Genomic DNA, 24,927 nt, shown 5'->3' with positions numbered 1-24,927 from the left:
TCTATCCAAGTGAGTGCCATTATTACCATCCCATTATGCAGATAACAAAGCTGAGGCCCAGGGCAGGGAGAAGATTTGTCCAAGTCACACAGCTGGGAGGTGACAGCATCAAGATTCAGACCAAGCATGTCTGGCTCTAAAGTTCATACTCTCCTGGCTACACCATGTCCCTTCAACTCTGCTGTCTCCATGATAGTCCAGGACATTGGACAGGGTGTGGGAGGGGTACAAACAAAAACATGCACACCAGATAGATGAGCCAGAGGGTTCTTCCTGGGGAGGGGGAGACAAAACCACTGTTCCCTCTGGCCTCCTCCAGATCAAATGCACCCTGCCCTCTTTTCTGGTGTCAGCGTGGCATGTAGCAACAGGGACCAATTTGGACCTTTTGTACTGATTTCACACTTATTATATACTTCCTTGTACCAGGCACTGCTCAGAGCTTAGCAGAAACCAGAGCCACAGGAGCAAAGCACAACATGTCCATTGGGCCTTGCAAACAGTCACTGCATAGCTGGAGCCCTCCGGAAGAGGCATGATTAGAAAAACAAGGCACCAAATAGACATTTAAAGTGCCTCCTCTTTTCCCATTCCTTACTACAAAAGGAATCCTGCTTCCTCCTGTGTACAAGGGAAGTAAGGTTTAAAAAATTATTAAGTGTGCCTGTGTGTCATGTGTGTTCCCTATGACCCTGGTTGTCGATTATATTCTTATAGTGCCCCTACGTTTATTCTCCCACATAGAGGGATTCTATTAAAATAGGAGTCAAATGACATCACTGCTTGCTCAATGCCTTCCAGTGATGTCCAAGAAAACTCAGAGTGAGGTTCAAGGTCCTTGCCATGGTTCATTAGGTCCCCATTATCTCTAGGGTCTTTTCCTATCACATCTCCTTTCTCGTTGACTTGTCTCAAATCACACTGCTGTTTCTCCAGTTCACTGAACATGCTTATGCCTCAGGGCCTTTGCACTGGTTCTTCCCTCTAGCTAGGACCCTATTCCCCCAAGTGTCCACTTGTCTCATTCCCTCATCTACATACATGATCATGAAGAAGTGATTCCTGGGCAGCCTGGTGGCGCAGCAGTTTGGCGCCGCCTGCAGCCCGGGGTGTGATCCTGGAGACCCGGGATCGAGTCCCACATCGGGCTTCCTGCATGGAGCCTGCTTGCTTCTCCCTCTGCCTGTGTCTCTGCCTCTCTCTTCGCTCTCTCTGAATGAATAAATAAATAAATCTTTAAAAAAAAAAAAAAGAAGTGATTCCTCATCAAGAGGCCTCTACTAACCACCCAGCATCCACTGTCCCTATCAGGTCCCTGCCCTGCCCTAGTTCTCTCCAGAGCACCATCACCTCCCGACACACTAAAGTGTCAGATGTCAGCTTCACAAGTGCAAGTACCTGGTGTGTCCACTTTGTGTCCCTGGGAACTAGCACAGTCCCTGGCACTTAGTAAATGCTCAAAAAATATTTGTTGAATGAATGAACAATTGATTGATGATGAATGACCCTGTTAGATTGGAATGAATGATCGTATTGTACAGACAAGAAATCTAAGACTCAAAGGTAAAGGGACTCACATGAAGCTTCCCAACCTGTAAGAGGATAAGAGGACATAGTTTTATGAACATAATATTCCACCATCCAGTCCTCTATTGTCAAACACATTGTTTCCTCTCTCTGGTCAATAACTTGATCCTCCTTATACATTCACCCTTTGTCCTGTGTCTGTTTATTTTCTTGAGATTTTATTTCTTCCCTTGATTCCCCTGTTTCTAGGGAGCTTAGATTCAAATTATAATTAAATAGTTTCATAGACTGGATCTTGCTTTAGGTAATTATTTTGTCTTTGCATTGTCAATAACCACTGACAAAAAAAATAGATTTATCTTTTCATTTTCCTGTTTATCACTCAGTGTCAGTGCTTAAAACCACAGTCCCATCCATTCTTGGGTTATTTATTTTGATTCATTATTGGGTCAACTGGGGCTTATATTTGAGTACTTTTTTTAAGGACACATAGATGGCAAACTTTTCAAATCTGTGCATGTGCAAGAATGTATTTCTGATGCCTTAACACATAAAGGCGATTTGAAGGGTTCAGAATTCTTGGACTAGAATTCATGCCCAGAACTATGTGTGCATGTGTGCATGCACACATGCATGGATGTGTGTGAAAGTACTGTATTCAGTTATCATAAACATACAGTAAAACAGAAATCTTTAGTGCACCATTCAATAAAATGTTGGCAAATACTTTAACCATGTAACCATCAACTAGATCAAATATAAAATATTTCCACCACCACTGCATAATGTTCCCCTGTGGTCTTTGTATTTGTACTTCAACCCACCACATGATGTGGTCCGATAGTACCATAGTCTCATGTTGTCTGTTCTTGAACTTCACATAAATGAAATCATACAGTATGGTCTCTTATGTCTGGCTTTGTTCACTCAACACAATGTCTCTGAGATTCATCCACATTGTTATGTGTATCACTGGTTTATTCCTTTTATTTTTTCCTTCTGAGTAGTGTTCCATTGAATTAATAGACCAGTTTGCTTTTCCATTCTCCTATAGATGGACACTTGAGTGGTTTCCAGTTTGGGACTACTATGCTCATGTAGGTTTTTTTGTGGACATGGGGTACCCATGTGGGAACAGGATTGCTGGATCATAGGCACACTAATGTTTATCTTTGTAAGAACCTGTCAAACACTTTTCCAATGTGGTTAGACCATTTTACATTTTGTTCCATATCCTGAACAATTCTTATAATTGCTGGGGGGCAGGAGTTAAAAATTGCTGCTTTGTGGTTTTTGCTTTGTTCCAACCATTCTGCTAGGTGTGGTTTTAACCTGTATTTCTTTGCTGATCAGTATTGAACACCTTTTCATGTGCTTATTGCTTGTCCTTTATTCTCTGATTTAGTTCTTGGCAATACTTCATCTTCTGTTCCCTGTTTCCCGTGTAGCTTTTAATTTAGCAATCATGTTTGCCTCTCCCCAGTCTTCCTTAATCTCAGAAATGCCTCTTTCAAGAATGCTTCCTATGGGTTCTCAGACATAACATTCCTTAGAGTAGTTTCAAGAACACAAATTAGAAATTTGACAGTTTTCCCTGATTGCTTTTGATCCTTCCATTACATAAGAATATGCTGTCCCATTCTTTTGGGTCCACCATCTTTTCCTGCTTACTCATTCTTCCTACAGGAGCTTTCTGGGGATACAGTGTAGTAGGGAGTTGAATGTGGTTTTTCTAAGATTATGCAACCTGTTGATACTTTGGGGCCTAGTAGAAACAAGAAGGGGAAAATTGAAGTTGTTACAGTGGAACATTTCTGCTTTGGGATTCCAGCCACCTGGGAGCACAAGGTAGAGAGTTGTACCATGGGCAACCTCATTGGGAAGCTCAGCTTTGGGTTAAATAATGTCTTTTCTCTAGTAATAGTGGAATCAAGGAAAGAGTTGAGGCAATGCCCTTAGTCTCTTGCCAAGCCTGGCTTTCCTCAGTGGCAGCCAGCCATGCAGTGCCCACTTGGGATTCTCCATAACATGGCGACCTATATTGTACCCTTCCCATAGGTACCAGCTGGACTTACTTGAGCTGCTTGTTACTCCCCATTCCTGACAGTGGTATGCTCTGGGGTCTCTTTTGCTCACTCGACACTGACTTATTCTTTCACATATGACCTTCCATGGATGTTTAGACCTCCCTCCAATTTAATCCCATCTATACTCTATGTTGCATAATTTATCTGAAGTTTAGGTGCTGTGGATGCCATGCTTCCCTAGCTTACAACCTGATAAAGTCTTCCCCTTCATTTTTATATTTCATTGCTAATTTCAACAGATAACCTGAAGAGGAACACAGACCCTGCTGCAAAAGCTATCATCCAGCCCAGAAGTCCTTTGCCATCCCCCGAAGCCACAGGAAGCTGGCATCTAATTAAATAGAGATCAGACCTCACCTGATAACCCACTCATTGTATTTTATTAAACAATCCAGGAACCCTCTTATTAAATCTAAATTGCTCACATAACTAAGTGTACTGTAGATGTTTCATCATGGCCCACGGCCTGTTTTTCTGCTGGAATTGAGGTACTTCCAGGTTTGGAGACAAGGGAAGAGGAGTTACACTAAAGCCTCCGAAGCTTTGGAAGGGCTTTCATTTTTAAATGAGGGGTAGGGGCACCCAGGGGGGCTCGGTCAGTTAAGCAGTTGACTCTTGGTTTCAGCTCAGGTCATGGTCTCAGGGTCCTGGGATCGAGCTCTACATCAGGCTCTGTGTTCAATGGAGAATCTGCTTGAGATTCTCTCCCTCTCCTTCTGCCCCTCCCCTGAGTCGTGCACTCTCTCACTCTCTGTCAAATAAATAAATAAACAAACAAACAAATAAATCTTTTTTTTAAATGAGGGGCAGTCTGGGGCTGGCCCCTACCTTGTAAAATAGCTGCCTCCTTCCCCAAATACCTTGAAGTTAATGCCAAGTCTACCCCAACTAAGCCAACAGCCCCGGCTTCAGCAAAATCATAGATAACAAAGTCCAGCCAACACTTATCTCCCTCCAGGCACTAAGAAGGGCTCCCAACAGCTCCACTGAGTGTATGCATTTAATATGAAGAAACTCAGGCTCAGAATGGTCCAGCGGGGGGTCACACAGGCACTGTGCGGCACAATGAGGATCGGAATCCATATTTTAGCTCCATTACTTCTCAGAGCAGACTGATGAGGTAGCATCACTATTTCTACTCTAAGGTGAAGCAATTGACACCCAGGGAATAAAATTAAGTGCCAGGCTCCCCTGTTTTGGGTGCAGTGAAGCTGAGGCTCAGCCCGGGCAGGGGTCTAGGGACATGTTGGTAGCTCAGGACAGAGGTGTGGCCCGATGGGATAGTCTGGGGACATGACAGTGGGTTTATGATGGCTAAAGTTCGGGGGGCGGGCAGAAGGGAGAAAATCAGGGTGATGGAGAGGAAACTGTGAACAAAGAAACATGTATGGAATGACACGGGAAGAGGTGTCCACAGGACAGGGAGAGGCCAGGATAGGGCAGCTGTGAAAATCAGAGGAGAAAGGTCTCTCATGTGGCTGGAGGTCATCAGAGCCTAAGCTTCCCCTGAGAGGGGCTTGGTGTAAGGTGGGCTAATCTGAGATCAGATCCAGCAAGTTGAGCCAGCCCAGGAATGTGCATTTCTAACACGTTCCTACTTGACATTCATCCAATGCACCTGCTCCTGCTCCATAACCACCTTCAGAGCCTAGTTGTGTCATCGAGGGGTGGCTCTGGTAAGAGGAGGAAGCATCAGTATGGCTGGAGTCAAAGGTGCTCAGCCAGGTCCCTGAGCTTTTCCTCCTTTCTCCTCTATCCTGGCCCTTTCTGCAGTCTCCTCCAGACTCTCTATTTATTTCCTGCTCTCTCTTTTGAATGGAGGTATAGTGCAGGCCCAGTAAGGCATACCAATCTTAGAGCCACAGGACTGGGGGGCTTTTACATGGATACACATCTGTTTTCCCACCACCTAGATCAGGATGCAGAACATTTCCAGCACTCTACAGTCTACCTCACGAGCCCCCATAATCAATAACCCATCCCTTGAGGTAACTACTATTCTGGAAGGAATGGGGTCCTTCTTCTTGAACTTGACAAGGCGGAAACACACAGGATGTTGTCTTTGTGCCATAGGTTCCTTCTTGATAGTTGGACTGTGTATTTTTTATTTCTCATTCATTCCAAAAAAACTCCCTCCAGAGAACACAGGTGACTATACCCATTGACAGCTCCCTGTGCCTCTTCCTCTCTATAAGATGCATAAGTAAGATCCTCTTACTGCTCTTTGTCCTGGGCCAGACACAGGTTTCTGTATCATCTATTTCAATTCTCAAAACAGCCCTGTAAGGAAGGTGTTTATATTTCTGCCATTTTACAGATGAGGCTCAGAGAGGTTAAGACATTGGCTCCAAAACACACAGCCTATAGCCTATATCCAAAGCCTGTCCTTAACCACTGGACTATCCTGCCTTCCCTCCCAATGGAGCCTTGCGACCCACTAGATGTGCCATCAATGTTTGCTAACTGGCTAGGTGAAGTTAACCCCCTTAAAGTAGCTGTCTTCCTGGTCTTTGGAGTTGCCACAAGTGAAAGCACCTAGGGTTACTTCCCAGGTGGTAGGTGACTCAAAGTCAGGCCAGCTTTGCTCCTGGGGTGAGCACTGGACTCATGTCCCCAGAAATCCAGCCTCAGCTTGACTTGCTCCTCAGCTGGCCAGTTTGGGAAACTGAATCCAGAGGCCTGGAGGTCAGGCTCACTGATAGATGCCCCCAGGAGCCATCAAAGGGCAGAGTCAAGTGCACTGCTTTCCCAGACATCTGGAGGCTTCCTGGATCCCCAGATGTGATCTATGTAGTATTTAAACCAGCCAATGCACAAGGCTGCCTAGGTAGGCCACAGAAGGGACCAGTGAGACAACCGAACAGCCAACAGCATTTATGCTAGCAAAAGAGATGTTTTAAAAAAGGATGTCAAAAAGAATAATTTTTTTCTTCCCTGGTTTTTTGAAGCAGAAAAAAAGAGAGAGAGATAGGAAGAGCGGGGAAATGGGCCTAATTATAAATGAAGAGTGGCGTGAAGTTCATGATGACTCATTTTTTAAATTGGTGTTTGACAAGAACAAGAAAGAACTGAAATCAGGACAATTAGGAAGTAATGAAGAGCTTAAAAAACAGAGAGAAAAGCAGGTAAGAGAATGAGTCTGGGAGGCCAGGCCTGGAAATGACTAAGTGTGTCTCGGGAACAGACTAGGAATGGGTATCCCATAGAGGATCTGTCTAGAGACAGACTGACTGCCATTCCCTTGTTCCAGATCTTTCTGGAGCTTCTCAGTGCACACCAGAGAAAATCTCAATGCTTCATCTTGACCTCTAAGTTCTAGTCTAAGTGATGATCTAAGTGACGAGCTCGTGTCTACCTGTCCAGCCTCATCCCGAGCCATGAGGGCCCTCACCCTCTGTCCACATCAGGATTTTGGCATCCTCAAACATACCAAGTTTGTCCCAACCTCAGGGCCTTTGCACATGCCCTGTCCTCTACCTGGAATATTCCATCCTCACCTGAGGGGCAGGGGAGCTCATTCTTGGCCTTCAAGTTTACATTTCAAGTCGGAGTAAATGTTCCAGAATACCTGGCTGAAGTAAGTCTCCCTGGTCATCCTTGTTCACTGCACCCTGTGGTATTTCTTCATAGCCCTTATTGTGGATTGTAATTATACCTTTTGTTCATTTGCTTGCATGTACACTGTCTAGTTCCTACTCTGAACTATGGAAATAGGGACCATGGGTGTTTTATTTACCAACATGTTACCCAGCACAATGAATTATACACATAATAGAGTGAGAAAAACGGCCACCTATGCTGTAGTTCCAAGCTGGGGCTTCAGGCACAGTTGGATCCAGGTGGTTTTGTCATCAGGGATCTTTCTCCGTTCACTTAGATCTGCTTTCCTCTGTGCCTTCTTCATCCCCATGGAGGCATTCTCTTCTGTTTCAAGGTAGGCTCTTGTGGTACCAGTATAGCAACTCCAGTGGAAAAAGAGGCTCTCTTTCCTCATCACTTGAGCCACAGTTGAGTCACCATTTACTCCTGGACAAATCTTTATTGAGCACTTACTATGTTCTGGGCACTGTTCTAAGAATTGAGGAGCCATCAGTAAACAAAATGGACAGAGCTCTTGCCCTCTTGGAGCTTACATTCTAGTGGAAGAGACAGACAATAAATAACTTAGGATAATAAACTCTCTAAAATAATTGCAATGGGAGGGTGTTGGGGAGTCCTGAGCAGGAAGCAGTTGATGTGTGCTTGATCCTCTGATTGCCCTGGCTGGAGCCACTTGCTTCTCAACCAATCTCATGGCAATGAAAGGAAGGGGGGAATATTGTTCCCCAAAGGAAAGCAGGGTGCTATTCCCAGAAAAGGGCGGGATGGCGACAGTTGGGCAGATCCAGGAGATGCTCTCCTCCAGTGGTGCAGGAGAGAGGCTCAGGATTTGGGATTGCACTCCTCAGCAAGTACACATGGTATATACTTGTCTGTACCAGCTACTGGGGAAGAGACTCAGGGCCCTGGATGAGAGAGGTCATTTCTGGCCTCATGGCTGAGGGTGATGGTTCTCCCCTCCAAGGTGGGGTGGTGGTGTGTCAGGACCCACCAAGAGACGCTAGAGCACCTGAGTGTATAAAGACCTGATTCAAGACAAGTCAGAGCAGATTCTAGGAGGTCCCCACAAAAATGTCCCTTTCAGTAACTGGGAAACTTTCATGAGCAGGCGAGAAGGACCTAGAGTCTCCATAGGTACATGAGGGTCTACACCCACCAATCTGCCCTCTTTCACACTGTGCCTGACACTGTGAAGGGACTGCTGGGAGGTGGCAGTCCTGGTGATCACCAGCTATCACGCTGCTTTATTTCTCTGCAAAATATTTTCACAGCCTTAAAATCAGGCACGCCCATGAAGGTAGATTGCCTTATCTGTTTTGTACGTCTTAGAAGAGGGAGAGCCAAGAATTGCAATTTAGGGATATTAGGCAAATATTGCTCCAGAAAGGTCAATTCCCAGAAATAGTTGTGTTTGGGGAGGCAGCCAAGCTTTGGGTGGGGTTTGTTTTCAGCAGTTTTAGAAGGGTTTGGGGGTTCCCTCATGTCATTGGGAAATCATCTGAGGTCATGAAATTAGTGACCAAGGGCTTAGAAATGTCTTCTCCTCAAGATGGCCCTCGGGGGCAGGAATAACACCTGATTTTCATCTCAAATGTCATCCCACAGGGTTTGGAAAGGACTGCCTGGACCATCATGTTGAGCACAGATATAGGCTTAGTAAGAAAGTGTGCTGTGATCTACTAGTAATGTCTTCTGGGGACAAGGAAAGAGTGGGTTGTGTGCACATGCCAAATATTTACCAGATATTTACCTGGTCAAATGGATAACATGATGCATCCTGGTGAAAAGTGCCTAGCTAGAAATAGATGCATGGCAATAACAGAGGGATGTCCCGAGGCCCCATGTCATAATGAAGAGCAGACACTGAGTTCAGACCACTCCTGGCCCCCTCCACCACTTGTGTCCTGGGTGACCTTAGGCAAGTCACCTACCTTCCATAGCTTTGGTTTCCCCATCTCATTAGTACAGCTATAACATCATTCCTATCAGGTAGGGTTTTCATAAAGATTAAATGAGATCATATATGCAAAATGATTCAATAACCCCTACTTCTCTTCTTCTTTCCACCCTCTCCCCTACCTATAGCCATCCACTCTGAGGAGGTGAGAAGTCAGGAAGAGGAGGGTGAAGAGCCTGGAATAACTGGATAAGGAATGTACAGAGAGGCTGATCTAGATAGTAACTGAAATAGCAACAACTGGAAAAGAACAGGAAGTATAGAAAAACCAACCCCAGAGCTTCCATTAGCAATACGAGCTCATCCAGCTGGCACATCGCCTCCTGGAGAGCCCGTGGTTGACAGCATGCATTCTGGAGCCAGACTGTGTAGGGTAGAAGCCCAGCTCCATCTCATACTGGCTGTGTGCCATACCTCTCCGGGTCTCGGTTTTCTCATCTGTAGAATGGGAGCTGTAAGGGTACCTTCCTCACGAGGGTGTTGGGATAATTAAATGAGACCTATGGAAAGCACCGGCACAGTCCTTGGCACATAGTAAATACTGTGATCATCGTGGTCATAATTATCGTTCTCATCATGATCTAGCAAACATTCATTTTTCCATGCCTAGATGTCCACCATCAAGCTCCTTTCTTTCTGCCACAACATCACCACATGAACATGAGGACGTAGAAAAAATGACCATAGAGAAGAATTCCTCCCACAGCATCCAGGAGATGCGCCGCTCCTGTGATCTGGGGCTGGAGGGTGTCCGAGGCCCCTGGGTGACCACACCACGCGGAGGCTTCTGAGTCCCATCCGGGCAGATGGCGTGCCCCGGGTTCTTCATTAATTATCACACAACAGAACCTTGCTGCTTCCAACTCTGATGCCCTGTAATCAGCCAAGAAACCTCACAATTTGATATTTGGAAACAATTAGCTCAGTTCACGGCCTCTGCAGCATCAATTAATGTGGACTCAAACACAAATTATGGGGAAGCGGGGACAGACACAGGGGGATGAGGTCACAGCAGCCATGAACCTCTGGCTCAGATGAGATTCTCCCAGAACAGGGCTGACAGCGAGGTTGTTCTCCCCTCAATCCCATAGGCAGGGCCTCTCTCCAGCAGGGGCCTCCTCCAGGGGCCCAGAGCCAGAAGCCTGTGGCCAGGGCCTCAGAGCTCACGTCCAGGAGGATGTGGGAGGGGCCCAGGTCGCCCTGTGCTCAGACAGGCCACCTCATCCATCCCCCTGCCTCCACACAGACTGCTCTTCCACGTAGAGAAAGATGCCACAAACCCACATATCCTTTGGATATCCCTCTGGGCAAGACAACACTGACGCCCTTCTCTTGCCCTGGCACAGGCTAAGGGTGCTTCCTGGAGCAAGGGATGGGCTCCTCAGCACCCATTTCCCGGAAGGTCCAACCCAATCTGTTGGGAAGCAAAGGCTCCGAGGCCAGGCCTCTCTGGCTTGAGCTGTGTGACCATGCACAGGTGTCTTAACCTCCCCAAGCCTCAGTTTTCACATCTGGAAAATGGGGATTTCAAAAAGGGAGTAGACAGATGGGCTTCCCACGGTGCCTGGCATACAGAGAGTACTAGGTCAGCGGGGGCTGCTGTTGGCAGTTGCCAGAGTAACAGTTAACAGATAAATAGCAAATATCTTAGAAGGCTTCAGGGCTTACAGAACCCTTGACCACCACAGTCCCCCTGGATCCCCCTAAAGACCAGGAAAGGGAGGCAGACCGGAGGTGATCTAAAGGTGTGACTGGGGAGGGATCTACCTCCAGGCTCGTTCACATGGCTCTTGGCAGGTCTCGGGGCCTCACCAGCCATCCCACAGAGACCTCAGCTCCTCCCCACCTGGGCCTCTCCATGGGGCCACTCGCAAGTTCCCCCAGGGCAAGGGCTCCAGTGGACTGGCAGGGACTGGGCTGTCCACTTTGCAGCCATCGTCCTAGTTCACTAAGGCAAGTGCAGGAGAAGGCAAGTAGACAGAGCCTCTGTCTTTTTGGAAGCTAATCTCAGAAGTGACGTCCATCACTTTAGCTGTATTATTAGAAACAAGTCACACTCAAAGGGGGAGCCTTCACGGGGATGCGGATGTGACTACCAGGAGGCAGGGATCCCTGGGGGGCTCTGCGGGGGCCACCTGGCCCCAAGGGCCAGGTAGCCAGGGACCAGGTTGAATGCTTTGCTGGCATCATCCTATACAATCCCTATTTACGGGCGGGGGAAAAGTCTGCCAACTACTGTTACTATCCTTGTTTTATAGGTGAGAAAGCTGAAGCTCAGAGGAGTTAGGTAACTGACCCAGAAATTGGGAAGAGGTGTTGGAATTTGAACTGTGTTTTCATCGTTGGCATTTCGCTCCACAAAGGTCAGGCCACTGTCCTTTGGGACCCAGCCACAGACCGTCTGGACTGCCCTGAACTTAGGAAGTTGAATATCTGACTAATAGGGTCAGGAAGCCAGCTTCCCGGCTGATCAGGGGAACCTTGCAACAAACCATAATTTAGTAGTGCAATTTTTTTTGGCCAGGGAAGACTGGGTATTGTGGGCCGGCAGGAGCAAATCTTGTGCCCTGTCTGGCTTGGTCTCATTGGAGACTTGAAAGTTCCTGAAGAATTGTAGGCAGCCAGCACTGTCTGCTCAGGTGAAAGTCACGAGACCAGAACTGGTCTCATTGGGAGGAAATTGCTTTGAACCCCCAAAGGTGGCAAAGCACAGTGGTATAGCCAAGAAGGGATGGGGACTCACACCCCAACCAGTCTGGTACACCGTCCCATCTCTGCCACCATCTGATGGTAGACCTGTAAGCAATCCAGGGGGCCCCTTAAAGCCCCAGTTTCCAGACCTGCAAAATGGAGGAGATGGTCATCTAACCTCGCAGGATCACCATGAGGGCCTGCACAGCACCCCACAGATAGTGGGTGCCCAGCAAACAGTGGCTCTTCTCGGCATGGGGGACATGCCAGGCAGAGCTATGCCACCACTATGCTTGTCTCTCTCGTGCCTGCTACAGACTTGGCGCTTAGTCACATTGGGTTAGTCGATTAGGGAATTAAGGAAAAATGTCATCTCTGGACTGGATGAAGGTCAGTAGATGCACATTCTGGAGTTGAGACCTTTCTCAGCTGCAGAGTTGACATGAAATGGGTCACAGCTCTATTGCACAGAGAGCTGTAGCCAAATGAGTCAGTGATGTTAACTCCCCCTGCGTGGCAATCAGGTGTCTTTCAACCACCTCAAAAGAGCAGATTTCCCGCAACACCTGAGCTGTAAGCAAGTGCAAGGCTGGTTAGGAACAGCTCTCATCCATTCTTGAGAGGGCTCCCTAAGACTCCAAGGGGACAGGGATTAATCTGGGGTGCCTGCCGTATGTCCACTCTACCCTGGACCTTTCGGTATGATCTGTGGCAATTCTTAACTTACTAGAAAACCCTGAAATAATGCACTTGCTCTGTGACCTTTGGAGGAAGATTTGACCTCTCTGAGCTTCAGAAAATGGGATTCATCTGGGCACCTCCAGAGCTGTAATAAGGACTTGAAGGTGACACATGAATCGCAGTGCCTGGTGCCTGATATAAATCCTCAATTACTGGTGGCTCCCCGTTGCTATGTGCTTCTTTAGAATGATTCTACAACCCTAAAGACCCCGTTGGGTCCCAAGGAATAAAGCTAGATGTATTTCCTTGGAAGTGGATCAAGGAGGAGCAGAGCACTGGCAGGCATGCTCGCATGAGGGAAAGGGGACCGGGGTCTTTCTGAAGGCTTACGGTGAGAGATCTGAAGGCCACCTTCCACCTCCAAATGTCTGCCCTGGATGCATCGTGCCTCTGCTCACAGAAATTTTGGTGTCAGCACAGGGGACAAAGGGAATGTCCATCATAGCTCAGTATCCTAAGGAGAAGCACTGACAGAGGAGCAAGCATATGGCAGAGCGATGGACACTTTCAATGTCCATCAGAGCTCTTGGCACCTGGGGGATGGAGGCCATGCAGGTGTGCATATGCGTGTGTGAGGGAGTGTCTATGGTGGTGGACACACTTCAGCAGTCGGGTCTTCACCAGCAGTGAATCGAACGCGCTGGGTTGCAGGGAGAGTTTTCTCATCCGCCAGGAGGGCTGCCTGCCGAGTTTGGGGGCTGCTGGCTGCAGATGGTCAGATATTAAATTTTACTCTGCCTCCCATCTGGTGGCTGCTCTGGCTGGCCGAGAGAATTCCCCACGGGCCAGCTCTGGGTTCTGGACAAGCCACTCTGCCCTGACCCGACCCTCGAGTGACCCTTCAGACAGGGCTGTGCTCAGCTAATCAGGAGGGTCCTCCCTTTCCTGCCAAGCACCCCCCTCTTGCCTTGCTAAGGCAGTCACCTCTGCTCTCCCCTCTGAATCTGCTCCCCCACAGCAGAGGCTAAAAGAGCACAGGTTTGGCATCAGATCCACCAGGTTTTGATCATGTCCTGGCTCTACTGGACCTCTCTGAGCCTCTGCTTCCTCTTCCATGATCCCTACATCACAGGGCCATTGGAGAGACGAAATGGGGTCTCTCAACCTTGATGCTGCTTATCTATTGGTCTGGATGGTTCTTTGCGATGAGGGGCTACCCTGTGCTTTGTAGGGTGTCTAGCACCATCCTTGGCCCATCCTTGACCTCAACCCACTAGATGCCTGTGGCACCCCACCCCCATTTGCAACAACCAAAAATGACTCCAGACATTGTCAAATGTCCCCTGAGGGTCAATATTGTCCCCACCAAAAAAATCATAGCAGTGGAGTGTTTTGTACTCTGCCTGTTACCTGGTGAACACTCGGTACACAGAGGCTACACCAGCAGCCACGGCGCTCAGAACGTAGCAGGGCATGCGGTAAATGCTCGACAGATGTTCGCTGTGACTGTTGTCTTGCCAAAGGACCTTTTGAGCCCTTTGAAAGAGGTTTTAAAGTTTGGGGTTTGATGTTCATACATCAAACATGTATGGAGAGCTATAGGCCAGCCTGAGATGGATACACATGGGTGCTCCGATTCAGTATTTAAGAGAAAAGGGAGCAGGGGATGGTGGGGCATGGGCATGGGGCACACAGCAGAAACACAACCTGATTATCTCACCATCACTGAGTATTTTTCTGTTGCCACTATTGTCCTTATTATGATCCCTAGCATTTGTTCGCCACTTACTCTGTTCCAGGCAGTGTTCTAAGAACTTGAAACATTATCTCCTGTAATCACCCAGATGACTGTAGCAGGAAACACCTCCGATTATTTCTTGTACAGACAAAGAGATGAAGGGATTTCAGTAATCTGCCCGAGGGCCCTGGCTCTGATAGAGGCCTTTCCGCAGGGTTCCTGGGGTGCGGTGCCGAGAAGGGTCACCCAGCTGGAGGGTCAGGAGAGCAGGCTGACACCTGAGCTGGGTCCTGAGTCCTTAGTAGGATTGCTTTTAAGAAAAGGCGGGGAGAGGGGTGGTCCAGGCAGCAGGGAGAGCCCGGATAAGGCTCTGAGGCCAGAAAAGTCAGCTTTATTTCACAGGGTGGCTAACTTTTAAGGGCAGGATGTACAGAAAGAGAAATGGTGGTAGCCCTCCCTCTGCCTCTCCCTGGGTCTTTGCCCAACACCAGCGGTGCCAGGTGGGTGGGGCACCCCTCCTGGGCCTCCAGGATCCTAATATTTCCATGCATAAGGAGACTTATATGTTCCCTTCTCAGCCTCCTTATGCATGGAAATATTAGGATCCTGGTCAGGGGACCTCTCCTGTGCTAGGGTGCCTGATGGTCCTGGGTTGCCCAGTACTGAAGGATTCCCAGGATATGGAACTTTCTGTGCTAAACCCAGAACAATTCTGGGCAAACCAGAAAGATCTGACTGTGGCCCCTTTACACACACCACCCTGGGCTTTTATGGGCAAACCACCCCCATATTCCTCCCAGCCAGCCTTCTAAAGCCCCCCAAAAAGGTAGGCATGGGCCAGACGGTCCAACAGCTGTTTCCCAGCTGCTTGGCAAAATCCACCTTCCCCAGGGTGAGAGAATCTGAGACCCACCAAGGAGGGGGAGGCCCAGAGAAGGGAAAGGACTCACTCAGAGCCACCCAAGGGTCAGCAGCAGAGCTGGGACCGGAGGCCAGGTCTTCTGGAGAAGCAGAATCATTTCCATTTAAATTTAAAGGAGAATAAGGGTGATAACTTGAGGTTTCTCAAGCTCATCCTACAGCCCAGCCCCACACTGAACACTGAATACCTGTCCTGACCCCAGAAGTAAGCACTTTTATCATCAAAATCATTTTACAAAAGGAGAAACTGAGGCACATATAAGTTAAATGATTTGGACCAGATTCCATCCAAGGAAGCCAGACAGTACAGCTGGGGAAGGTAACCATTGTACCACCCAGCCTCGTAGAAACAGCATCTTACCTGGCCCCTGGTGGCTTTGCTGTGTGCAGGTCTGAGTCTGAGACCCTTGCAAAGTATAGCAGTGTGGAACACACACACACACACACACACACATATATATATATATATATATGTGTGTGTGTGTGTGTGTGTGTGTGTGCCTCTGTCCCATGGGACACTTCCCTGACACCAGAACTATCACATACTTAATGTGGGGGCTTGACTTAAGGATCCCTTAAAAGGAAGCAACACTGACCTTCAATAAGGACTTGCTAATGGTGGTGTTGCCAGCACTGTGGTAGGTTAGAACAATGGTGGACAGGGACAGGGACATGGTTCTCTCAACCTAGTGGAGAACCAGTCACTTGCTTGATAATTACAGGGCCGTGGCAAATCGTGGTAGGGCACAGGAGGTAGAGGTGAAAGGAGAGACGGTATTCATTCAAAACTCTTTATTGCAACTCCCTTAGGCATTGGAGAGCCAGCCAATCATAAACATGACACAAAGAGAGAGAAGCAGCCGGGAAGCCAAGGGGAGTGTGGTCTATGCCAGGTGGGAGGTGAGCTCAGAGGACTCAGGAAACACAGAGGAGGCACTTGCCCAGTCTCTGGAGGTAGGAGAAGTCTTCTAAAGGAAGTGACATCTCAGCTGAGATCTCAAGGAGAAGTAAGGTTTAGCCAGATAAAGAAGGTCAGGCAGGTATTGCAAGCATTAAAGAAGAGCTTGTGCAAAGGCCCAGGAGTGGAAGACAATGGCCCATGCTAGCAGTTGTCAGGCACTTAATTCTCTATTTGGCCAGAGCCCGGGTCATGGAGTGGAGGAGGGGAGAGGAGAGGCTTGAGAAGTGGCCAGGGACCAGATCGGATAGGGATCTGTAGTTCATCCTATCTTGAGGACAATGGAAGACCATTGATGGGCTTGAAGTGAAGGAGTGACAGGTTTGATTATATCTGTGCTTTAGAATGCCACTGTCATTGGGAGTGTGAATGAATGGAGAAAGAATTGGAGAGATGGGGTGAAGCTAGTATGAACGTGGGACGACATCCTCTTGATTCTCTGATCACCTTCAATACTTATTAAGTGGATGGATGGAAGGGAGGGAGGCAGGGATGGAGGAAGGGAGAGAGGAATGGAACCCATAAAACAAATGAAGACAAATTCAAGAAAATTGAACTTGTATTCATTTCTACTTGAAATATTTCAACTTGGAATATGAGAGAATTCTATAACAATCAGAAGGGCCCAAAGATGGAAAGACCTGCCTTGAGGGGCAGTAAGTTGTGGGATATTGCGTGGGGGGATATTGTAGCACAGACTGGGATAGGATTCAGTACCACAGGGTAAACAAGAGCCTTGGTAACTCACTTCTGTATAGGACTTCACTTCTCTAAAACAGTTGCATAAACTTTGTCCCTTTTAATTGTCATAATATCCATGCATCTTGACTATTATCCTAAGTATCATCTCCTTTTCACAGATGAGGAAATTCAAATTCACAGAAGTTACGTGCCTTTTCCGGCTAGTAAGAAACAGAACTTGCCCTGGAAGCCTTCTGACTCCAAGTCCCCTGCTCTTTCCAGAGAGCCCCAGTTGACTTCCAAAGTTGCTTCTAACCCTGAAATGATGGATTTCTTAGTAGAAGAGGTTTCTGCCCTGTAGGGGATTATACTAACAATTAAAATACTGTGGAAGCTCCAACTCAGAGAGCTGTTTCCTCAGGATAGGCAGAGTAGCATGGTGGAAAGAGGGCAGATTGGGAGTTATTCAAAACTGCCTCCTACTAGCTCTGTGGCTTTGGACAAGCCACCTTACTTCTCTGAGCCTCGGCTTCTTCATCTATAAAGTAAGGGTTATTAATACCATCTCACAGGGTTATTGAGAGAGACAAAGTATATGAGGGGCTGTATTGGTCAGGATTATTTTGGTTGTAAGTGATGGGAACCCAGCTCCAAACAGACAAAAAAGGAATGTATCACATCCCTAGTTCTCTCTGTCCTCTGCTTGTCTCTTCTTCTCTTGCAATGGAACCCTCTGTCTCTCCCCTTACAGATGAGCCTCTTCCAAACGGCATGAACAGGACCACCCACAGCCTCAGTAGAGAGAGAGCTTCCTTCACCTATAACAGTATATCCATCCCAGGGAAGACCCTTGATTGGTCCTATTTGAGTCACATGCTCACTCCTCAGACCAATTACTTTGGGAGAAGGGTAGGAGGTATTAGGGTTGGCCACACCTCAGTCTTGTACTCACCACCATGGCCAAGGGAGTAGGATACATTATGAAAGGAAAGATGATTTTAAAAGATTAACTAAAACCCATTACAAGCACCTAGGACAGCGTCTGGCATGTAGTAGCTGCTCATTAAATAGGAACACTGTTGGTGCCATTGTCTGGGGGAGTCAGTGACAGTTTTGTTTGCAGAGAAGTCTAGAGGTGTGTCTTCTCGGGAAAGTTCTAGAGGGGAGAGAAGGTGAGCAACATAGATCTTGTTAATACTAAGTTCATGTTCATCTCCATGGAGACCACCATATGTTGCACCTGCATCCTGTAGGTGTCCTCTATAGAGAATAACTTACATGTAGCAGATCTAAAATGGGGGGAGGGGTTTGGGGTATAGGTGAGCCACTCACTAAGGGTTCCCATGCTCTGAAATAGGCAAACTTGCTTCTGGGGTTGTTCCTCTTTTATTTGCCAGTCCCTTTCATTCATTACTTTATTCAGCACTATTTCTGTGCACTTTTCTCAGGCCTGAGGATTCAACAGTGAATAAGACACACAGCCTTCATGCTCAAGGTCTAGCTGGCTCCCAGTCATAGTTTATCTCTACTTCTTTCCCTCACGTGTTGATAAGCTTTAAATGTTTACCTCATCAAAGAGGGGAGAAAAAGAACCATGAATTATGGTTCACAATTTACGTGGCTGAGTCAAAGAACTCGTGTTGGTTCAGTAACAATTCCAAAATGATTCCATCTCTTCCCCCTCGGGCAATTTCCATAACTCCCTGAGGCTTCCAAGCTGGTTCCAAGCCAGGCATCATATGCACCATGCACATGTTCTTTGGCCCACAGAACACTTTAAGTGCAGTTTGTTGCCAGCATTTAAAACTCAGTAGGTTTCTAAAATCTGAACTGGATGCTTCTCTTAGGAAGCCTAAAGACCTGGTGAAAATGGACCAGTGTTCCACACTGGCAATGATCGGCTGGAGCCACATTGTGTCCACCCCTTTAGACAGGACCTGTGCTCCCTGATTCTTCAAGGCTCCCACATGATGCATTTTTCTAAGTCATTAACTGACTGGTCCCTGCAGGCATTTGCGTTTGCTACCCTGGAAGTAGAGGACATTTGGTGAAAATGTTATCTTTGCCAAGCGTCTCTGCCTAGTCAAACTGCCTCCAAGGCTGCCCAGAAGCCCTTTCCTCTGCAGCAGCTCCTCCAAAACCCCCATGGTGTAAAAAACGTGTAGCCCAGGGAGAAAAACAAGTGGCCTCATCCAGAGGCAGGTGAAGCCCAGACTTGCCTTTTTTTACACTCTGTTTTCAAAACCCAGCCTATTAGGTGAAGCCACTTGAGGGAATAAAAGGCAGAGATTCAAGTGGTTTTCATTGCATCAAAGATGAGTGAGTGTTTTACCCAACGTGTCAGGAAGGCAGTTTCAATCATCAGAATTACCTTCATTCAGCCTTTGAATGGCTGGATTCTCTGGCTTCTCTGAGCTCAGAGAGGCTCTTGTTCAATGGGCATATGAGAGCAGGGCAAGGAATGGATGGTTCTTTGGCTTGCTCTCAGGTTAGGGAAGGGGACTAATCATTTTTGGCTGATTTGTGCTCACGGACTGTCAAACACCAAGTAGAAATAGGAAGAAATGATTCACATTCTGATTCAGAGAGTGTTTATTAAGTACATACTATGCACTTCAAATGCTGTCGACAAGACAAATCCCTAAACTACGTCACCAGCTCAGACCTCTTTTGAATCCTTATATCTTTCTACTTGACACTGCCATTTGAATGTCTCCTAGATTGCAAACATCTATGTTCTAAATCCAACTCTTTACCGCACCCCCCTCCTCACAAAAGACTCTCTTACATCTTCCCCAGCTCAAGAAATATCAACTTTATCTCCACAGTTGCTTAAACTAAAACTTAGAAGTTCTTTTTTTTTTTAAGACAGAGAGAGTGCAGAGGGAGAGAAAGAATCTTAAGCAGGCTCCACCCCCAATGTGGAGCCCCATGTGGGGCTGGATCTCACAACCCTGAGATCATGACCTGAGCCAAAATCAAGAGTTGGATGCTCAACCACCTGAGCCACCCAGGTATCCCTAGAAATTGTTCTTGATCCCCTTCTCACTTATCCACAATAGCCACTCATCACTAAGTCCTGCTGGTTCTTTCTCTTAACTCATTTGTTCATTGGTTAGTTAAGGTAGTACTAGCTGCTATAACAGATAGACCCCCTCAGTGGTTCAATAAAATAGAAATGTATAATTAGGTCAAATAAAGTCTAATTAAGGATCCAGATGATGATTTGGGGACCCAGGGATCTCCCACCTTGTGACTCTACCATTCCTTAAGGCCTGTGCTTCTAACCACTAGACTAGAAAAGAGAAGGCAGGAAGACACACCTACTCTTAGCCACTTGAGCCCAGAAGTGACACCATCACTTCTCCTATTGCATTGGTAAGAACCAGCCACATGACCTCATCTAGATGCAAAGGGCACTGGGAAATGTAGTCTCTGGCTGGGCAGCTGCTTCCCAGCCTCATCTATACACTATGGAAATGGATAGGCAACCATGTCTGCCTCAGTTCATTTCCTCTACCTTCACTGCCACTTCCCCAGTCTAAGCCACCATCCTGTATCACTTGGGTGACAGTCCTCTTCTGGTCTCCCTGACTCCATCCTGTCTCTTCTCTAGTCTGTTCTTCACACATCAGCCACAGGATTGCTTTAAACCATGTATCAGACCATATATGTCGCTCCTCACACTGAGAATAAAACAAGCACCCTCACTGAGGCACATGAAGCTTGATTAGCCTGGTCCCACTTCATCTTCTCCTTCCCCCATCACTCATGGTTCCTCCAGCAACCACCTTCATCATCACCTGTTCTGTTATCTACACTTGGATCACCTTTCCAACCAGCTGATCTTCCTCATCCTCCAAGACTCAGCACAGACATTAGTCATTTTCTCAGAGAGGACTTTTTCATCCAAGTAGTACCCCTCATAGGGGAGCTCTTCACAGTGAGTAGTTGGGTATTTCTTTGTGTGGCTCCTTTTCCCCACATAGGCTGTAAGTCCCCCGAGGATAACAGCAGTTATCTGTTATCTTTACCACAGCACCAGTTCTCTTTGTCCCCAGCACCAAGCACTTTACCAGGTACAGAGTAGGAGTCCAGTCCATTTGTTGAATGAATGAATGAATGAATAACATGATGTCACTGATTTCCTGGCACAACTTAATGTGGTGGGTTCTATTACCATTCCCATTTCACAGATGAGAAGATGAGGCTCAGAGACAGGAAGTGGTTTTTCCTAAGGGCACACAGCAAGGAAGTGGTAAACCTATAGCTCAGAGCTCTTTCTAGCTAAGTCTCTTCTTAGCAATCCTATTTGGAAATACTTTGAGAAACTTCTATATGCCTTCTCCCAGATTTCCCATCCTCTTCCCAGCTCCTAAGACCCTGAGAAACTCATCACTTCTTCCCACCTCCTCTGGAACCTAAGCAGGCACAGATCATGGCAGACACTACCCCTTATATCAAACAGGGCCCTGACAAGAAAGGGATGTACACTCAAACTGTGTAATCAAGGAGAGATTAATGAAGAGTGTGTTTACAAAGATGTGGCCATGGTCAAGAGATACCAACAAGGGGTACAGGACCCAGGACCATCAGGATCCTCATAGAACAAGACGAGGGAGCAGCTAGCAGCACCTGGAGAGTGAGCTGTGTGGGAAGGACTGCCTTTAACAGAGGAACATAGCCACTGCTCCTTAGCCTACAGGGATGGGGGCCCAGAAGGGAATAAACCCAACCTTGCTGTCTTCCCAATTCCCACTGTTCTGCCCAAGCTTTCCATTGGCTGAATCCAACCAGAAGCTAGAGGCAAGGGACTTTGCTAATTGGATCAGCCTCCACAGAACCAATAGAGGTACAGAAGGGGGGTGAGTAGACCTGAAGAGGCAAACAGCTAGCCCATGGGACTTTCAGATTGAAAGATGAGAGGTGGCTCCCATCCATTAGGGTTTCTTCGGTTCCAAGCACCAAACTGACTCGGGCAAAACTCCAGCAAAACAAGGGATATATTGGAGGGATTCAGTTAACTCTAAGATTTCAAGGAAATCTTAGACCCCAGAAAGATACGTTTTATCATGCAAGTTACTCAGACTCAGGACTCAGACTCAGGAGTAAAAAACAACACTCTAGGACTGCATGTGAAGGGAAAGGGGAGCTCCCCAAAGAAAATTAAGGTGCAATTGTCAAAAGAAAGGATGCAAATGCTGAGCCTACAGAAAATGAGAGATGTCCTCACAAGATTCACTGCTACAAAAAAGAAAATAAAACCAAGTCAGTTGAGAAGTTAATACCTTTTCAAACCTCAGAAGGATCACTCATTGGTGCTCAATCAACGTTTGTAGGTTGGAAGAATAAATGGACCAAGGAATGCTAGAGAATTTGGGCCTTATTCAGAGGGCATTGGGGACATTGAAGTGTTTCAAGCTCAGGAGGTGACATAGTCAGATTTGCATTTTGGAAAGGCGTCCCTGACTTGGGTAGGGAGACTGGACTGCAGCAGGGAAGCCTGTTGGGGCTGATGGGATGCCCTAGGTGAGGATTGTGGTGGCTCAGAGTGGTCATAGAGAAGGAAAGATAGAGTTACATCAAGCAATTCAGTGCCTGGGGGGTACAGTCAGAGTCTTTGAGACTATATACATGAGATGTTGATCAAGCTGCTAAATGCAGCTCAGAGCTCCATTGGTGGGCCTGAATTTGGGCATCTGCAGCCTGGGTGAGGGAATGAGGTATTCTTGATGCCAATAGCTGCAGCAGTATGTGCCAGCAACTCGTCAGATGCTATGGTCACCCCTAACCCACCATAGCTGTTGACTCCCCAGTCCAATCCCATGAACCAATATGAATATCCCTCTATCTGCCAAGATGATGGAGACCCAGTCACTGGCCCTGAGTATCTTCCATTCTGTTGGCACAGAGAGATGGAAGATAACATTTCCATCCAAAGACTAGGGGATCACCCAGAATCACTTGGCGGGTGCCCACACCCTGCTTACAGCATTTCCAGGGAGTATGGTGCAGCCAGAACTAAACTATGGCTCCAGGGTTTAGCTGGTTTGCATCCAGCTAAACCCTGAGCCACACTAAATTAGGCAAGAGGTTAGCTCTGCCTTTGACACGATATAACGTCCCAGGGGTTCCTGAATATGCCATCACTTCCTGGTCTTCACGGGTCTTCGTGTATCTCGAGTTCCTCCCCCCTCCTCCCTTCCTCCCTCTCTTGGGCCAATCTTCACCAGACATCAGCTTAAAGTTTTATCCACTGGGTAGGAGTTTCTTTGCCCCAGGCTGGGTAGGCTTCCAGCGTGCTCCCATCATCTCCTCCCTTTATGGTCCTTGATACACTGCATTGTCATTGTATGTCTTTGAGCAATGACTTAGTCTTCTCTGAGACTCCCTTTCCTCCCCTAGGAAACAGGGTCATAATAGTAACTCCTAACTCGGTCGTTGTTAAATGGTATGGCCCTTAGAATGCACACAGGATGGTGCCTAGAGCAGAGTAAGCAGACAGTGAGTATTAGCTGTTGCTTGCCTAGCCACTTGTTGGCCGTGAGACTTACTGCAGAATCTGCTACAGACCTTGGTTTTCCAGAGCCATGTGATTTCCCAAGACCTCAAGCAGCCCCTCATTGATCCTCAATGATTCTGGCAGCACTCCTACTAGTATTGATCAAATACCAAGACCAAGGCTGCCTTCCTGTCCAGGGTGTTAATTGGCCCAAGAACTGTGTGCATGGGGAACCTAGCAGATTTCTGAATGAAATCACTGATACCATTCCCATCACATCAACTCAGAGAAAGGGGGGTTAGTGATCTTTGGCGTGCTTGGAAAAGCCTTCTTTTGTGAGGTGCTCTCCTCATCTGTGTTATTATTCATTGGCTGGACAACTAAATGTCTTACTCTCTGTATGCATCAACCCTTTATTAAACACCCACTATATACATATCCTCCAAGAGGTCTTCTCTGCCACAATACCTAAAATTACCCCCAGCCCAGTCCCCCCTCTGCCCCCTTACCCTGCTGCTTTTGCCATAGTACATGTCATACTTTGACATTTATAGTACTTGTTTACTTGTGGGTGAGTATGCTATTTGTGTCTTTACTTGTTTTATGGTCAATCTCCCTGACCAGAATGTCAGCTTCCTGAGGGCCAAGGCTGGGTCTGCTTTGCTCACTGCTGTGTCACCACAGCCTAGAACATATAGTCAGAGACCCTTGAATATTTATCAGATGAATGCATGCAAAGCACCAGACCAGGGACTTTGCCAGGGGAAAAAAATTGAACAATAAGATGTGGATTCTAGCTTCAAAATGTTTATTTGTTGGGTAGTCAAGCAAAAATAATTATAATTCTAGACAGAATTGGTGGGTTCTAAGAGAGGGACCTTACCATTCTCTGAGGGTAAGGGAAGAGAGAAGGGGAAGAGGTCTTGTATACTGGCTGTAGTTCACTTTTTACTCTCTGTTTCCTCTCTTGGCCTGACCACAGATTATAGGCTGACAGCAGGGATCATGTCTATCCAGTTAATCATTAATCTAGGTGCAGGATGGAGTGTGGCAACTAGTAGTCCCATCAATGTCTTATTTTAGTTTTAGCTGGGAGATTGAGATGAGGGTTGGAGTGCAAGGAATTTCTTTGGGAGGTGACCCCAGAAAGATACGTTTTATCATGCAAGTTACCATGGTGGGAAACCAGAGCTAAATCTTGCACAGGAGCCTTGGGAGCCAGTGTAGACCGCATATCTCAGATTATCCCACTCCAAGGGAAGATAGACTAATCCCCCAATGTTTCTTCTGCAAAAGAGTGCAGTTGCTACCAGTTGGAAGTTGGATCAGCATGTATGAGAATTGTAGATGCCAAGGGGATACGGGTAGGGCACTCTCAGAAGGTGCTACAGTAAATATTTATTGAATGAATCAATAAGTGGAATGAATGGACATTGGTCAGATGCCTACTACATACCAGATGCCTTGTGGCTGTTTGTTAATGTGATTTTCAAAGCTTTTGAAAGACAGGTAGATACTGGGGCTCAAAGAGGTTAGGTAACTTACTCAAGGTCACACAACAAGCAAGAGACAGAGCTTAGATTC

Source organism: Canis lupus, chromosome 26, assembly GCF_011100685.1.
Source record: "Canis lupus familiaris isolate Mischka breed German Shepherd chromosome 26, alternate assembly UU_Cfam_GSD_1.0, whole genome shotgun sequence".
NCBI classification, from domain to species: domain Eukaryota; kingdom Metazoa; phylum Chordata; class Mammalia; order Carnivora; family Canidae; genus Canis; species Canis lupus.
Note: the sequence above shows the minus strand (reverse complement) of the source record.